The following is a 13,918-nucleotide window of genomic DNA, read 5'->3' as shown; positions in this document are numbered from 1 at the left end:
GTTGACATTCATTTGAATGCTAAATCTATTGTTAGGAACTTGTTTTTTTATTATTCATGTGTTAACGACGCGACAATGCGGTACAGAAAATAATGCATGTTTCAGTAATTGATACTGAAAGTATGTTATGTGGCTTGTACTCGCTGAATTAGTCCCATTTCACCGCAGCCCTGGGATATATGTATAAAATCCAAGATATTTGATATGTATCAAATCTTTGTATAAACTGTACCCTACATGTAACTTGTTTTTTTTTTGCGTGTGAAATAGTTAATTGATTTTCTTCCTTTCTTTCTCAACCTAATTGGTATTGTAGGTGAATTTAAATATAATAAATGTTATTCTTAAATAGGTCAAGTCAAACCGATGAAATGAGCTTAATTTTCGTCTACGTAGGTGTTAAATATTTTCAATTAAATAAATTCCAGACGAAATCCGACGTAGCCAACCAACAGCGAGCACCCAATACAATTTTATTTTTAATACAACAATTTAATTTAAGAGGCGAAATTAATAACCTAGACCGTATTTTCAAACTAGTTCTACGAAACTTCTATCAAAAACCTCTTTACAAATAAAACTAATCAATAATTTCTAAACTTAATCACTCAATTAGCCTCAAAAGCAAGCATAGAACCCTGACAAGTCTCAATTATTTAATAGTTACTACGTGGGAAACCTTTGAATATAACAACTACGTAAGTACATAGCTACGTGGGTTCAGTACAGGTGATCGGTTCGCACGTGGACTGCTGAAACTCGGTCCAAGTCGCAACGTGTACACGTGGAATTATGACGTAGTTAGGTGCCCTTCCAACACAATATCCTGTTTTCCTTTTGTAATAAAAGTAAAAGTTTCTCGACGTAGGCTGCTTTTGTTATATTCAGACTATTGTTTATATTCTCAGTAAAAGGGCTTAGGAAAACTGTGTTAGGTTTTAGGAATAGGTATAGAAAGCCTGTTTTTATAAAGAAGAAATTGTCTAAATAAAAGGTAATAAAACATCTATACATTTGTTTAACAATCTTGGTTAGACTTTAGTCTGCTAAAGCTAAACTATTTGATATGCAGATAGCCATTTTATATATTTTTTTAAAGAAAGCTCTCTTGGTTTCAATAGCATCATTATATAAAATTTAAAATAGATATACCACAGAACACGAGTCGGAAATATAATACGAAACCTTAAGTACGTAGAATAACTAATTAAATATGAAACCTAATACCTCTGTATAAACAACAAAGTAAAAATACCATAATATTAGGTTCTGTTATCGAGAAATCGCTTTGGCCTTTGATAAAACATTGCTTATTTATGAGAGGAAAGGTCACTGACCGGACAATGTACCTGAAAATTCTGGTTATTAAGAAAAATACGTTCAGCTTTTTAGGACAGGTACTGAGTTTATCTATATTCTATTACTGAGGTTTTATTACCGGACTGTAGGTCTGTTTTGTGTATTGTGACACATTAAAAATTTATTTGTTGAGTTGTCGTTCCTTGTGACAGGCGAACACACAATACTCGTATTTTCGATGCTGAAGTCGAGAAAAATATATATCATTGGAGTTTTCTGTGGAATTCTCGAAACAGTAAGGAAACTAGAGTATGGTAGTTTGCAATAATCCTATCCTTAACCCATGGTATGCTGGGAGCGCAGATCTACGCGAGACACAATGTGTTTACTATTGTGTCTTATATACCAGCATACAAGAGGTTAAAAAATAGGTAACACAAATAGGAAAATAAATATGAAAATATTGTGATACAAATGTAAGTTATGCAGGAAGTACTCGTATATTCTTTGAATATAACGGAACACTCGAAGCACTAGACGTCCGTGTCCAGAGCAAGTTTTTAATAAATAACAACTAACTACGAAGTACTATCTCTTCAGTATTGCATAGCCCACTTCTATTTACTCTTGAACTTTATACAAGAGCACTACACAATTATATTCAAGTTCTTAGACACATTAGTGCTCCAGGAAATTGCCCTTCAAGACGTTTTATTATATGTATAGAGAAAGTCAGTATGGCTTCCTTTTATGTTGCAATATTTCCTTCTACTGCATTTGCAGTAAAATGTTAGTAGGTCGACTTAACTTAAGATCCTTGAACTACCTTTGTAGCTACAATATAATTTTTAAGACTTGAAATAGTTTATTGTAAAAAAGCACTACAATTTTCCTTGTCAGAATGGTGCCAGATATGCTTCGGGCTAGCTCTATTATATATATATATATATATATATATATATATATACAATCTGATAGGGTTGAGACTTCTAACCCGTTAAGGCTGAGTACTACATCTAATTTTATAGACAAAAAAATAATATGGGGGTTGAACCCCTAATTGAAAATATTGAAAAATAGTGATTTTTTCGGTAAAAATAATTCACAAATGATTTTTTTTCTCACCAAAACATTATCAAACATATGAAAAAAGTTATGAATTAGTTAGCCAAGGTTATTAGTTAGCGTTTGTCGTTTTTTGTTTCTACGACGCATACAACCTTTGATATCAAAAAAGTAAAAACAATATTAAAATAGCCATAACTTTTAGGGGAGGATTCGACCCCTTCGACCCCGACTTTTGTCGATAAAATTAGATGTAGTACTCAGCCTTAACGGGTTATAAGTCACCCCTATCACATTGTATATATATAACAGTTAGGTAAAAGGACAAAAATATGTATTCCAATTAGTTACATATTTTAGTATTTATATACAGTAATGTCGGTCATCAGTCAGTTCAAAGCTAACTATTTGGTTCAAAGCGTAGATTACCAGGGAACAATAGATACTAAAGGACTAATTACCAAGAAAATTAAACAGAGAACCTGGTAGCGAGCTGTCACGCTTGTCACCATTAAACCAATGGGGTATTACAGTATCTTAATGATCTGTTCGCAAGCCGTTCAAGGAGAGACCCTCTCGAATACTTGAGTGTTTACGGTAGTAAACTTGATACAATCTGGGCTGACTGGCCAATCTATGTTGAGTGAAAATTAACGTCGGCTAAAGAATGTCTTAGCTAAGATTAGTATCAAAGTTACACAAAGGATAGAAGATGTTGTAGGGATATGATGACACTATAAAGTTTCATTAATGACAAACAAAGGATGTGATAATTTGAATTGATTTTGGGTCAAGCACGGGGTTTAAATAAGTAATGCTTCAAACTAGAAATCTTAGAAGGATTTTGACTGATATCACAAGTACCAACAGCGATTTAAAAGTTGAACAAACTCAGTTTCAACGAAATCAATTCCAAACGATGCGGTCGTTTGTATTGAAACGTGCCCTAATTTCTTGCACACTAGTAAAGTCGCGTGCATTCGAATAATAAAATTATTCATACCAGCCATAATTTCTATAACGACATTCCTCTTTTCAAGCATCGCTAATGTCGGTTGATACAATGTTAGTTTACTTCTATTGAGTTGTAAACTGAGCGTAGTACGCAGCTGTATTGTGAGAGGGACCCAATCATCCGCTTGTAATCGCATTACTTGCCGCTTTGCTTTTACGCGCAAGGGTTGACGCAAAATATCTATGACACTATTTTTATTGTTGAACAACATTATTATTTGCTAGCTGTAGTTTTCCTTTGACATTAGCTTGATACACGTGATACGTGGTAGTATTAGATTAGAGAGTGATGTTTTTTAGTATGCAATCTTCGATCATCGAATAATTATTGATTTATCAATTATTTGATTAATAATTATCGTATCTAAATATGTAACAGTTCATCAATAATTATTGATCGAAGATTACGCTATGGTTGTTTATATCCAATGAAAAATATATTACATACTGCTTATTTTATACTTCTTACGACTTCTAAAGAAAATAACTATATCTTCATTGTGAATTTAAATAATATTATACAGGATAGAACAATGATATAAATTAAATTTTCTAGATATCATTTACTTCGGATAATTGAATGAAATGGTCAACCAAGCGAAATAAACATGAATTTTAACAAAACAAAAATGATACCTGATAGTGAAAGTGAAACTTAATATAAATTATTTTGCTTACGTATTTCGTCCTAAAGAAGCCATCTTTAGCCGTTATTATCATGAGTACAATAATAAAATATTCTTCAACATTTTCTAAGAAAATCGAGATGAGTTTGGGCGTAATTTAAGACAAAGTAACTGTAATATCTAGAAAGGAATTATTTTCCTAAGAGACGAGGCTTTACCCTTTACGCTTGCTTAAATATAACAGGCTATGCGTGAAATAATATTACGATGGTTAATTAAACTAGCCTCTGTTTGTATCTATAGTTATTTAGTAATTTAGTGTAAAGTAAACGAAGCAATAAGGTTGATTTTCCAATAGCAGTTTGCAAATGAAATGTGTGGCAGATAGTCTGATAGGATCACTTTACTTTATAGAAGAGATTGAGGAGAAGTACGTTTATATGTAATAGTTCATGTGAAATACGAAATACCAAATATTTCACGTTAAATCCTAACATTGTAGCATCGTTACGATTTATGATCATTATGTAGAAACTATTGAATTTGTTACAGATCTTTAGATTTATAGTATCTCTAAGAGCTTCTATAATTTAAGTATACCTTATCCATCAATCAACAATAACCTTCAAGAGGATGTTGTATTATATTATCTGCAACTAACATTCCACTTGCAGCTTTACCCACGTGTAATTTAAAATATTTATTCGTATAGGAATAAATTGGGATATACAGCCAATATTCTCCTGAAAATGTGAGCTCGCCAAATAATTTATTTACCATTTCAGTCCAGTAGTCTCGATGCAATGCAAACAAAAAGAGAATCAAATCTTCCTTTTTTATAAAATTAGTAGGACAGATACAGATACCTAGGTATAGAACAGATATACCCCATTACACTGGATTTATTATGGACATATTTTACTGAAAGTATTACATTACGGTATGTGATCACTCGAAATGACGTAACAAATGACTTGTCTCTAAACATATTTCGTGGTTTCGTGACATAATAATGTCTGAACTAGATATTTTGTGAAAAAAATGTTATTGTATTTTATATGTAACCTGTGTTTTCTCTAGTAATTAATACTATTAATAATTTTAATGTTTTATGCACTTTACTAACTACCTGGCTGCGGCTTCGTCAGTTGTGGGATTTTCTTTAGGTAGAATAATTTCCATTCTCTTAAGAACATTAATATAAAAGCTTATTTATACTACTTCATTCTTAAAAGTAGAGTATCAAAAATAATGACAGAAAAGGGCTTACTTAACGCACACAATTAAATCTTTCCTCTTTACAACATTAATATAGATTTAAATTCTATTTTCATGAATTGTTTGCGTAAAATAAACGTTTTCAAAATTATCCCTAACAAGTGCTCTCCTTTATAAGTTCGCCCACCTCGTAATAATAATCTCCATCGTCCAAAAACGCTTTAAATGCTATTAGCCGTCCCACACAAATCAGGAAGGAGGATAAACAAGTGACGTTAAGTGCTAAATATAATCGTGGACTTAAATACATTAAAGGTTTTGACTGCACGGTTGGTGTGGTGGCTGGGCAACTGGCTGCCGCGCAACGGGTAGCGGCTTCGATTCCCGCACGGAGCAACTCTTTGTGTGATCCACAAATTGTTGTTTCGGGTCTGGGTGTCATGTGCATGTGAACTTGTATGTTTGTAAACGCACCCATGACACAGGAGAAAATCCTAAAGTGGGGCAACGTTTTATAAAAAAAAGAAAAAAAAAAAGAAAAAGCAAACAGGCAACAGAATAAAAATATAACTTTGAACTCCATCATCTAAAATTCAAACACCGACTATACGAAACCTAATTAAATTTTACAGTAGAAAGTTCTAGCGTAATTTTCCCAATTTAGTTACCTATGTAAACCCAACTACGTAATTATATTTTACTCAAAACTTTATTAATTAGTGAAGTTATAAAAACTAATCCCTAAAGAACTTGTAACAATGATTCCTTTGAGATTAGATAAATTCGGTTCTGTTTGATATCCAATATCTATTTTGTTCTTACCTTTAGAATATTTTTTTATTTAAATGAAACAATAAATTTGTTTTTGTAAATAGGTTACGAAAGAGCACTAGATCTAGATGAAGTAAAGGTATAAAGTAACGAACAAATCTTTGTATCCGATATGTATGTGTATTACAAAAAAAATTAACCATATACATGAAAACTGCTCAACACATAAATCGTAAACTAATTACGCTTAGCTTTGAAAAACATTTCAATTTGCTGCCCAACTTTACCCACAAAAACGGTAATAGCACATATTTTCTTTTTGAAATATAACAGTATAAAAATGAAATTCTTAACTTAAACTTACGATACCAATTAATATAAACTTTACTACTTACACCTACTTTGTGGTGCTTTGTCAGATTTTCCGGTAAGCCCATACACTATACATTATACCTACTCAAATTCAACACAATCCCAAAGATAGAAATAATAATAATACTTTACCCAACTCGAGAATCGTTACCCAAAACCCTCTTTATCTTGCTTAGGTGCAAAATAGCGGCTACTTTTTTTGTATGAAAATTATTTCATAGCGCGAAGTGTCAGCCCTAAAACGTAGGCCGTATTGAGCGGTGGCAAATCAATTGTGCGAATATTGTTTCGATAAACGATGTGTTTATTCGAGAATTTTTACGCCTCTCTGTAACATTAGTTGCGCATCAGCGCTTCAATAAGATGACGTCTGTTCAACTATATTATTAAACTTCTTTCTTTTCGATTGAATTGTAAGTATAATGATACAGAATACAGTTGAATGTTCTTTTTTGAATGGAATGTAGACATTTTTTTATTGTGAATTTATTGACATGATTTATTTGCTGAATGATGTGTAAATACAATATACACAAATTCAAAATGGTGATCATTAACACGTGAAGATTTTTTAGAATTAGTTAAGCTTAGTGTACCTAATTATTTTTATTTGCCCCACACTGATTTTCTCCTGTATCGTCGGTGCGTTTACAAACTTAGGTACAAATTGGTTTTTATCACAATTAGTTAAACTTAGTGTAATTTAACTACAATAATATTTTTCATCTCACCGATATTCACTTAATCTAAATCAATTCCTAAATCAAGATAACGAGGAAAGTAAAACCTCTTCCCAAAATCTTAAAAGAAAAACGTTTCGAGGAAACTAAAGAAACGAGATATCCATTGACCTTTATCGATACAAACTGGGTTATTGATTACAATTAATATCTATCTCAGAGAGCAAATCCGACAATTTGATCCCAATTACAGAAATACGAAAATAAACCTGTTGAACCTTGTTGCCAAGTGAACAAAATGTTACTGAAACTCAAGATTTTGTTGCCGTTGCTGAAACCAAGCAATGTACTGGAGATTACTAAAATCCCGTTTTATCGTTCCAAGGTACATTGAACTCGCTTCTTTGTTTTAGATTCAAAGTTATTGTTCCTATAATGCATTTGTTCATAAAATTGTACTATTGGTGGCCATTCCATTGATGTGGTTTATACACGATCAACGATAAATAAATGCAATAAACCTTCTAGACAATGTGCACTACTATGTTTTGATTCATCAATTTGTAGCGTTTTAATAGATAATTATAAGATTATGACAGTTATAAATGTAAATACGGTCTTATCCGAAATTATTTTAGTTTTAATTTCTAGTAGGGGGCTATAAATCAAATAGCTATTATAATCATAATATTTATGAGACCACACTTACGTAGTAATGAAAAGAAAAACTAAATCGACTACGTCACAAGGAAAATTTGGAACATCTTCAATGACTTTCGACGGAGGGACTATATCAAAATCTGGAATCTTACCAAATGCATCATGTAAATTAGAAGCTCAGAATACTGCTTAAAGAATTCCAAGACAAAGAACGGGTTTCTTTCTTTGAAACAAAGTATTTATATGTATATGGCAGTGACCTTTACCCATATATTTATATGTCTTCTTCATATGAAGTATATGATGCATGCATAATGAGGGATATTTAATGCTCTTTCTATTGATCCTTCTTTGTTTTATAATGTGAATGTACTCGAAACGTTTATGCATATTAAGTGCTGATATACTTTGTAGTACTTTGTACTTTATTGTAGGTGACGGTTTTGAATGCAGTTCGCGATTTCAAACTGTGAACGCGGAACGTAATTCAGCATGACTAGTGAAGTATTATACGGATTTAATGTTCTTAAGGTGGGAAAGTGAATTAGGTGGCCTTGTTTTAGATTGTACATATATTTGTACTTGAAAACTATGGGTCAATTAAACAGTTTCCTACATGATTCGTACTTGATACTGTTGACGTTGGCGGTCTAGGTTTTTAACCTATACAGTGACCGCTTTCCATGTAAAAATATCTCAACACAATAAATAAATGAGAAGGTACAAAATATATGTTTTCTTTTTACGCTTAATTCTTTCATCTTATCTCATATTGTAGCTAAAAAATAGTGTTCCAAAAATTTCGATGAATATCAACAAAATATTCAGATAACTTGCTTTGACATTTTGATATAGGTACCTAACTACTTCAATAAAATATACGCCTCTGTGGATTCTGACATATCGATAAGACACTGTTTATCTCGATTTCTCTGAAGCAAAATTAGATTTTATACAAAACCAATATTGTTTAGCATATATAAACTTAAGTTGGTTTGAATAGGAAATATACAGACGGCTTTCGGTTATAAGTTTTGGAATATAAAATGTAATAAATTATATTGAGTTGGAAGCGCTTCTTATCTAATAAAGTTGTCTTAGATAAATACTACCATTTTCTTGTCTTAAAATTTAAACCAATAATGATAACGTACTTTATTTATACTGGCTTTTTCCTGCAACTTTATGCACACATTTCCATAAATTATGGCTCTCAGTATGACACGTTATTAAAAAGTTTAATTTGTATTAGTTAAAATAAACTTTAATCACTGTCACATCGTTCTATTACTGCACCTACAAATAAACATATATTTAGGTACTAAGAACAACTAACACACGTATGTTAAAAGCAAATAGTTGAACGTTTTTCATATGATTCAATTAACTTCCAGAGCAATTACTCTCGAAGAGCCTTGTGTTAGCTGACCAGTCGACCTTAGCCCGAGAGCCAGCGATCTGAACTACAAACTGCATAAGAATGGGGCCGAGCTCTTGTACTATGCTAGTTGAACTCAAATATTTAATAACTATCGGAATAACTTGAAGAGTTTGTAATCGGATACTTTTTATTGTTCCACTTATTATATGATATTATGGTATGCTATGTGGACTACCTTGCTCGATGGCCGAATGGTCATTATGTTGGTAGCTTCCAGCAGAAGGTATCAGGTCTGATTTCATATTGTGTCAAATTATTATAGGGAATTTCTAAGTTCTAACGAATTTAGAACTGTATTTTGTTGTCACAAAGGACTTAATATAACTGATGACAAATAAGCTATACAAAATTAAGCTGGATTTGTATACCTACCGTCACGTCCAAAATAAATGTGGAAAAACACAAAGAATCTCCAAAAATATTTGTACTCATGTTTCGTCCGTAAATAAAACAGTTTTCAGTTTTCACTTCATGAATACTTAAACGAGAAAAATAAACTGGAAAAGTTTTCAGCAGCGTCGGCATCAATCCCGTAGAATCCCGCGTTAAATGGGATTACCAATATGCTTACATAAGAGAAACTGTAAACAACCCTTACTAGTATTTCTATGTACAAATATTTTTACGTAATAGGTCGACACGTCTTGAATTCCCCGAAGTTAGGTAAAAAAGTCCGCACGTAATTTCCGACACCTTTATCGAAGGCGCTGAATAAATGAATTGAGATGTCTTAGAAACAAGCCAATTAGTAAAATGGGAATAATTTTAGACTCCGTATCATTATAGTGCTAAGTGCTACATCTTTTTTTAAGCTATAAGCCGGTAAACGAGCAGACGGATCACCTGATGGTAAGCAATCGCCGCCGCCCATGGACACCCGAAACGCCAAAGGGGTTGCAAGTGCGTTACCTTTTGGGGGTTAGGAATTTAAGGGTTGTTGAGGAATCAGGGATTGGAAAGGCCCAATTACCCAATTGGCCTCCGGTAACCTCACTTACACAACGCAAGCGTTGTTTCACGTCGGTTCTCTGTAAGGCCGTGGTATTACTCCGGTCGAGCCGGCCTATTCGTGTTTGCTCTCCCACCCTTAATATCCATTATATCCAATAACAGATATAATAACGAAAAGTGCGTTCTATATTTTAATACGTTCTATTCTACTCACCCCATTCGGTACCTAATAAACGACGGAGAAAAAAAATCACCTTTCAGATTTTACTTAATATTTTCCATATTCTGTTTGTTATAAAAATGTATTATGTTTTTAATGAAATTGGCTGCACAACGTAATTTAATTGCCTTCAATCCGTGATGAAACGAGCTACCTATATTAAAAAATATTGTAAAATGAACACGATCTTTAAAAAATTCATGCTCTTTTTTATGGTACAGAAAAATAAAATCGCGATGAGCAGTGCACTCAGAATTATTAATGCATCAGCACTATAATTAGGTATGTACCATTTTAAAACGTAAAATGAAAGTTTTTTGACAAAAATAAGTTAATATTTTACCACGCTTATTTAATTTCTTTTTTCGGGTACAAACATATCATTCCTACTCATCTCACAAAGATACAATGCCCTTTCGTATAATTCTTCACACAATCCATTTATGTTTGCTTTAATCTTCCTCTACGATCCCAAATAAACCATCCCACCTACAACCTAATCAAATAAAAATCACTGCTAATCAAATATGTCTTACATTGCGAGTGACCCTTTCAATAATATAACATAATTATCCTACGTCAACGTAAAATGATACGAACATTAGACGTCTTGTAATTTATAAACCATTATTTTATTATAGCGCAAAAAAAGAAAAAGAAAATTATGACCATAAATATTTTTTATTTTTTATTGCAAACTGACAGCGATCGACTAGTTTTTCCCGCCCTAGACTTGCACAGATAATTTTATCTGACCTAATTACTCATGTGAGATACCTTTGATGCTGCGATAATTTTTTCTACACTATCTCAACGTTTCTGACCTCGATAACTAAGCTGAATGATTGCTTATTGACAGGTGCAATAAAATTCAAATACCTAAGTATCAGTTTGTCAGCGCAGTCTACTCGTAGATATTTTTAAGCGCCACGTGATAATAAGATGATCCGCAGTTACAGAGTAAATGCTATCAAAATCGCTATTTTAATTTTGTCAGTTATACGTTGCCAACACGTGTTAATCATTATTTATTGGAAACCACATATTTGTTTAAATAACCGAGTCTATAAACAGTGGTTATTAATTAATTATTAATTTGCTTTAAATACTAACTAACTAATGAAGTAAGTCATTGAAAAGACATTAAATGTGTTGAAGTGTGTTTAAAAATTAATAAGACTAAGGTATGCGTTATCAGCTGCGTACAAATTCTATGATAGAGCTAAATTAAACATTTAATAGTTGTTCAGTTAAAACAATCATAAACTAATGTAATACAAATTTAATGTTTCATTGTAGAGAACAGTCGGGATTGTCCGTATTTGTTTTTCAAGAATTTATCAAGTAATATCAGCCGTGTGTTTCCTCGGTTATCTGCTATTTTCGTTGTCAGTCAGAGGGCGAGAGCGCGCGCGGTTGGACGCCCGGCCAGTCGATACGTCACGCCAGCCACGATCGCGTTTTCTTAGTTTTCCTTCGTTACGTTGTTCACATAAAAAGTGTTTTAATAAAACGAACAAATTACAAAAACTCCAATTTAATACTGTGTGAATGTATTTGACTTTGTTCTGAACAGTAAGTAAGTGTTATTTCTTTTGTTTTTGTTTTGATAGTGAAAAATTGAACGTTCGCCGTGATTTATGACCTTTATTACTTAGGTTTCTTTATTCCATTTTCCTTAACCGCGGTAAAGATATTCCGTGGGAATTCTTGTTTTATTCAATTGCTACAACAAAACATTGAAACACGTGCGCCAAGTGTTATTTTTGGCGCGCATCTGACATGCAGTTTTTACAAAACAATGGCGGTTAGCCGGAAGGCTTACAGTTTGTTTTGTTTTATCATGCCGGATGTAACAGACGTGCTGTAATCATAAACAATATTTAGAGCAAAATGTCCAGTAACCACGATCACTTCGCAATATATTTTTGTTGTCTTTGTTGCAAATATAACATCAGTAGGTAATTTTGATACCAAGTCATATCATTTGTGACATTATTTGCAATAAGTACTGCGCTAAATATACAGAAAACAAAACAAAACAATGAGTACTAAATAAACATAGATTGGTAATCACGCATTATGCACCGAATACACCTCATTTACTTAATTAGTTTTATCAGTTCCTTTGTTTCAAGTTTTGTTTACTACTTTGAATTAGTTTGTTAGTGACTAATCGTTTACAATGAGGCCATTGATAGCCGTTCTTCCGTAGTACTACGTCTGACACACTGACTCGTGTTTTATTGGATGAATGATCACTGCACAGTGGTAATTGGTTATTTCGACAACAATTGTTATTGTCTGGGATCTCCGATAGTCCCGTATAACTCGACATTCCCATTGAAACTCCTTCATAATTTAAAATGACCGTACTATAGAAGGTCGTATACATTGTTTTGGTATCTAAATTCCAATAAATTCATTGTTTCGATTCAATTCATTTAGTATTGGAACCCATAACAGAACTATATAATGGATAGTACGATGATCATGCATTTAGTCCGGAATTCAATTTACGAGTTGGGCCAAAATATAATTGAGTTATTTCAAATTTCCAAGCACAAAGTTCTGGCACACAGTGTGAATTTATCTTTTCATTCGAAATTGTTGCAAATATCACATTTAACAAGTTTAAAAAAATATACAACAGTTACAGCGACAACTCCGCCCCCTATTTCATGACAAAAATAACAATATAACTAATGATAAACGTCTACCTTCTACTATTTAAGAGAATGACTTTTATTCCAGTAATGCGTTAGGTTTTTCCACAGTAAGGTTTGTTATATGTTATTGTAGTACTTTTATGATAACCGTATACTTTGTCTCATAATATTTTACGAGCCCTAACATTCTCGCAGCTGCTGTGATCTCGATCGACTATATTGTATTCTATAAAATGTCACAATCTTGTTCTGTTCAAAAAAAACGTCGCAATATTTATTTTTCTGTCCAATTTAATCTTTCATAACAAGATAAAAGTACTGTAATCTCGAATCTGCATACAAAAATAGCGCAGCTCAGTGACATTTCGACTTATCAGTAAATAAATGTATTTGCTGGGGATGTGTATGAAAATTATTACATAAGTAATATCACGCGTAATATTCCCCGAATAGAGATAATCAGAATTGTACCTAAGTTTACTTTACCTCTATTGTGTTATAATAGGACTGGGCAAAACGATTGCCATACAACAGAGACAATTCCAAACTTACAGCTAGATCAACTAAGTATTCCACTCTGCTGACGTTACACGACTTCGGTTCATGTTATTGTTTTAATTCATCGAAAAAAGTAAATAAATAGTAAAAAGGTTTAGTACAAAGAAAATGCCCAAACGGAGTATAAATAAATAATCATCAGTCATTAAGTTGCCATACGTGCCATGTCTCTCTACCACCTAGGAGACAAGGTATTAAGTTGCAGCATGTAACATTAAATACATAAGCTGATCATCTATTAAATTCAAACGCAGAGCTCATTATGTTGATTTTTGAAGAGTTCCCTGGAATATCTTCCACATCTCATTAAAACCAAAAATTTGCCGGAAGTCACTATTCACGCCACCCGTGAGCTGCCGATTCCATAAAACGCA

The 13,918-nt window shown here is 32.6% G+C and overlaps 1 protein-coding gene across 3 annotated transcripts in view; it reads left to right on the top strand.

Annotated features, from left to right (window-relative positions):
* The window catches only part of LOC118273740 (monocarboxylate transporter 12), a 45,419-nt gene that overhangs the window by 1,438 nt on the left and 30,063 nt on the right, over nucleotides 1–13,918 (top strand). Inside the window, exon 1 of one of the 3 annotated variants that reach the window (XM_035590883.2) lies at nucleotides 11,693–11,892. The exons of 1 other annotated variant lie outside the window; for it this stretch is intronic. The gene's annotated coding sequence lies outside the window, so the exon portion shown is untranslated. Of the gene's footprint in view, nucleotides 1–11,692; nucleotides 11,897–13,918 lie in introns of those variants that run through there. One more of the 3 variants, XM_035590882.2, reaches the window with a different exon arrangement.

This window comes from Spodoptera frugiperda, chromosome 1 (assembly GCF_023101765.2).
Source record: "Spodoptera frugiperda isolate SF20-4 chromosome 1, AGI-APGP_CSIRO_Sfru_2.0, whole genome shotgun sequence".
NCBI classification, from domain to species: domain Eukaryota; kingdom Metazoa; phylum Arthropoda; class Insecta; order Lepidoptera; family Noctuidae; genus Spodoptera; species Spodoptera frugiperda.
This window is presented reverse-complemented; position numbering and strand designations above follow the sequence as displayed.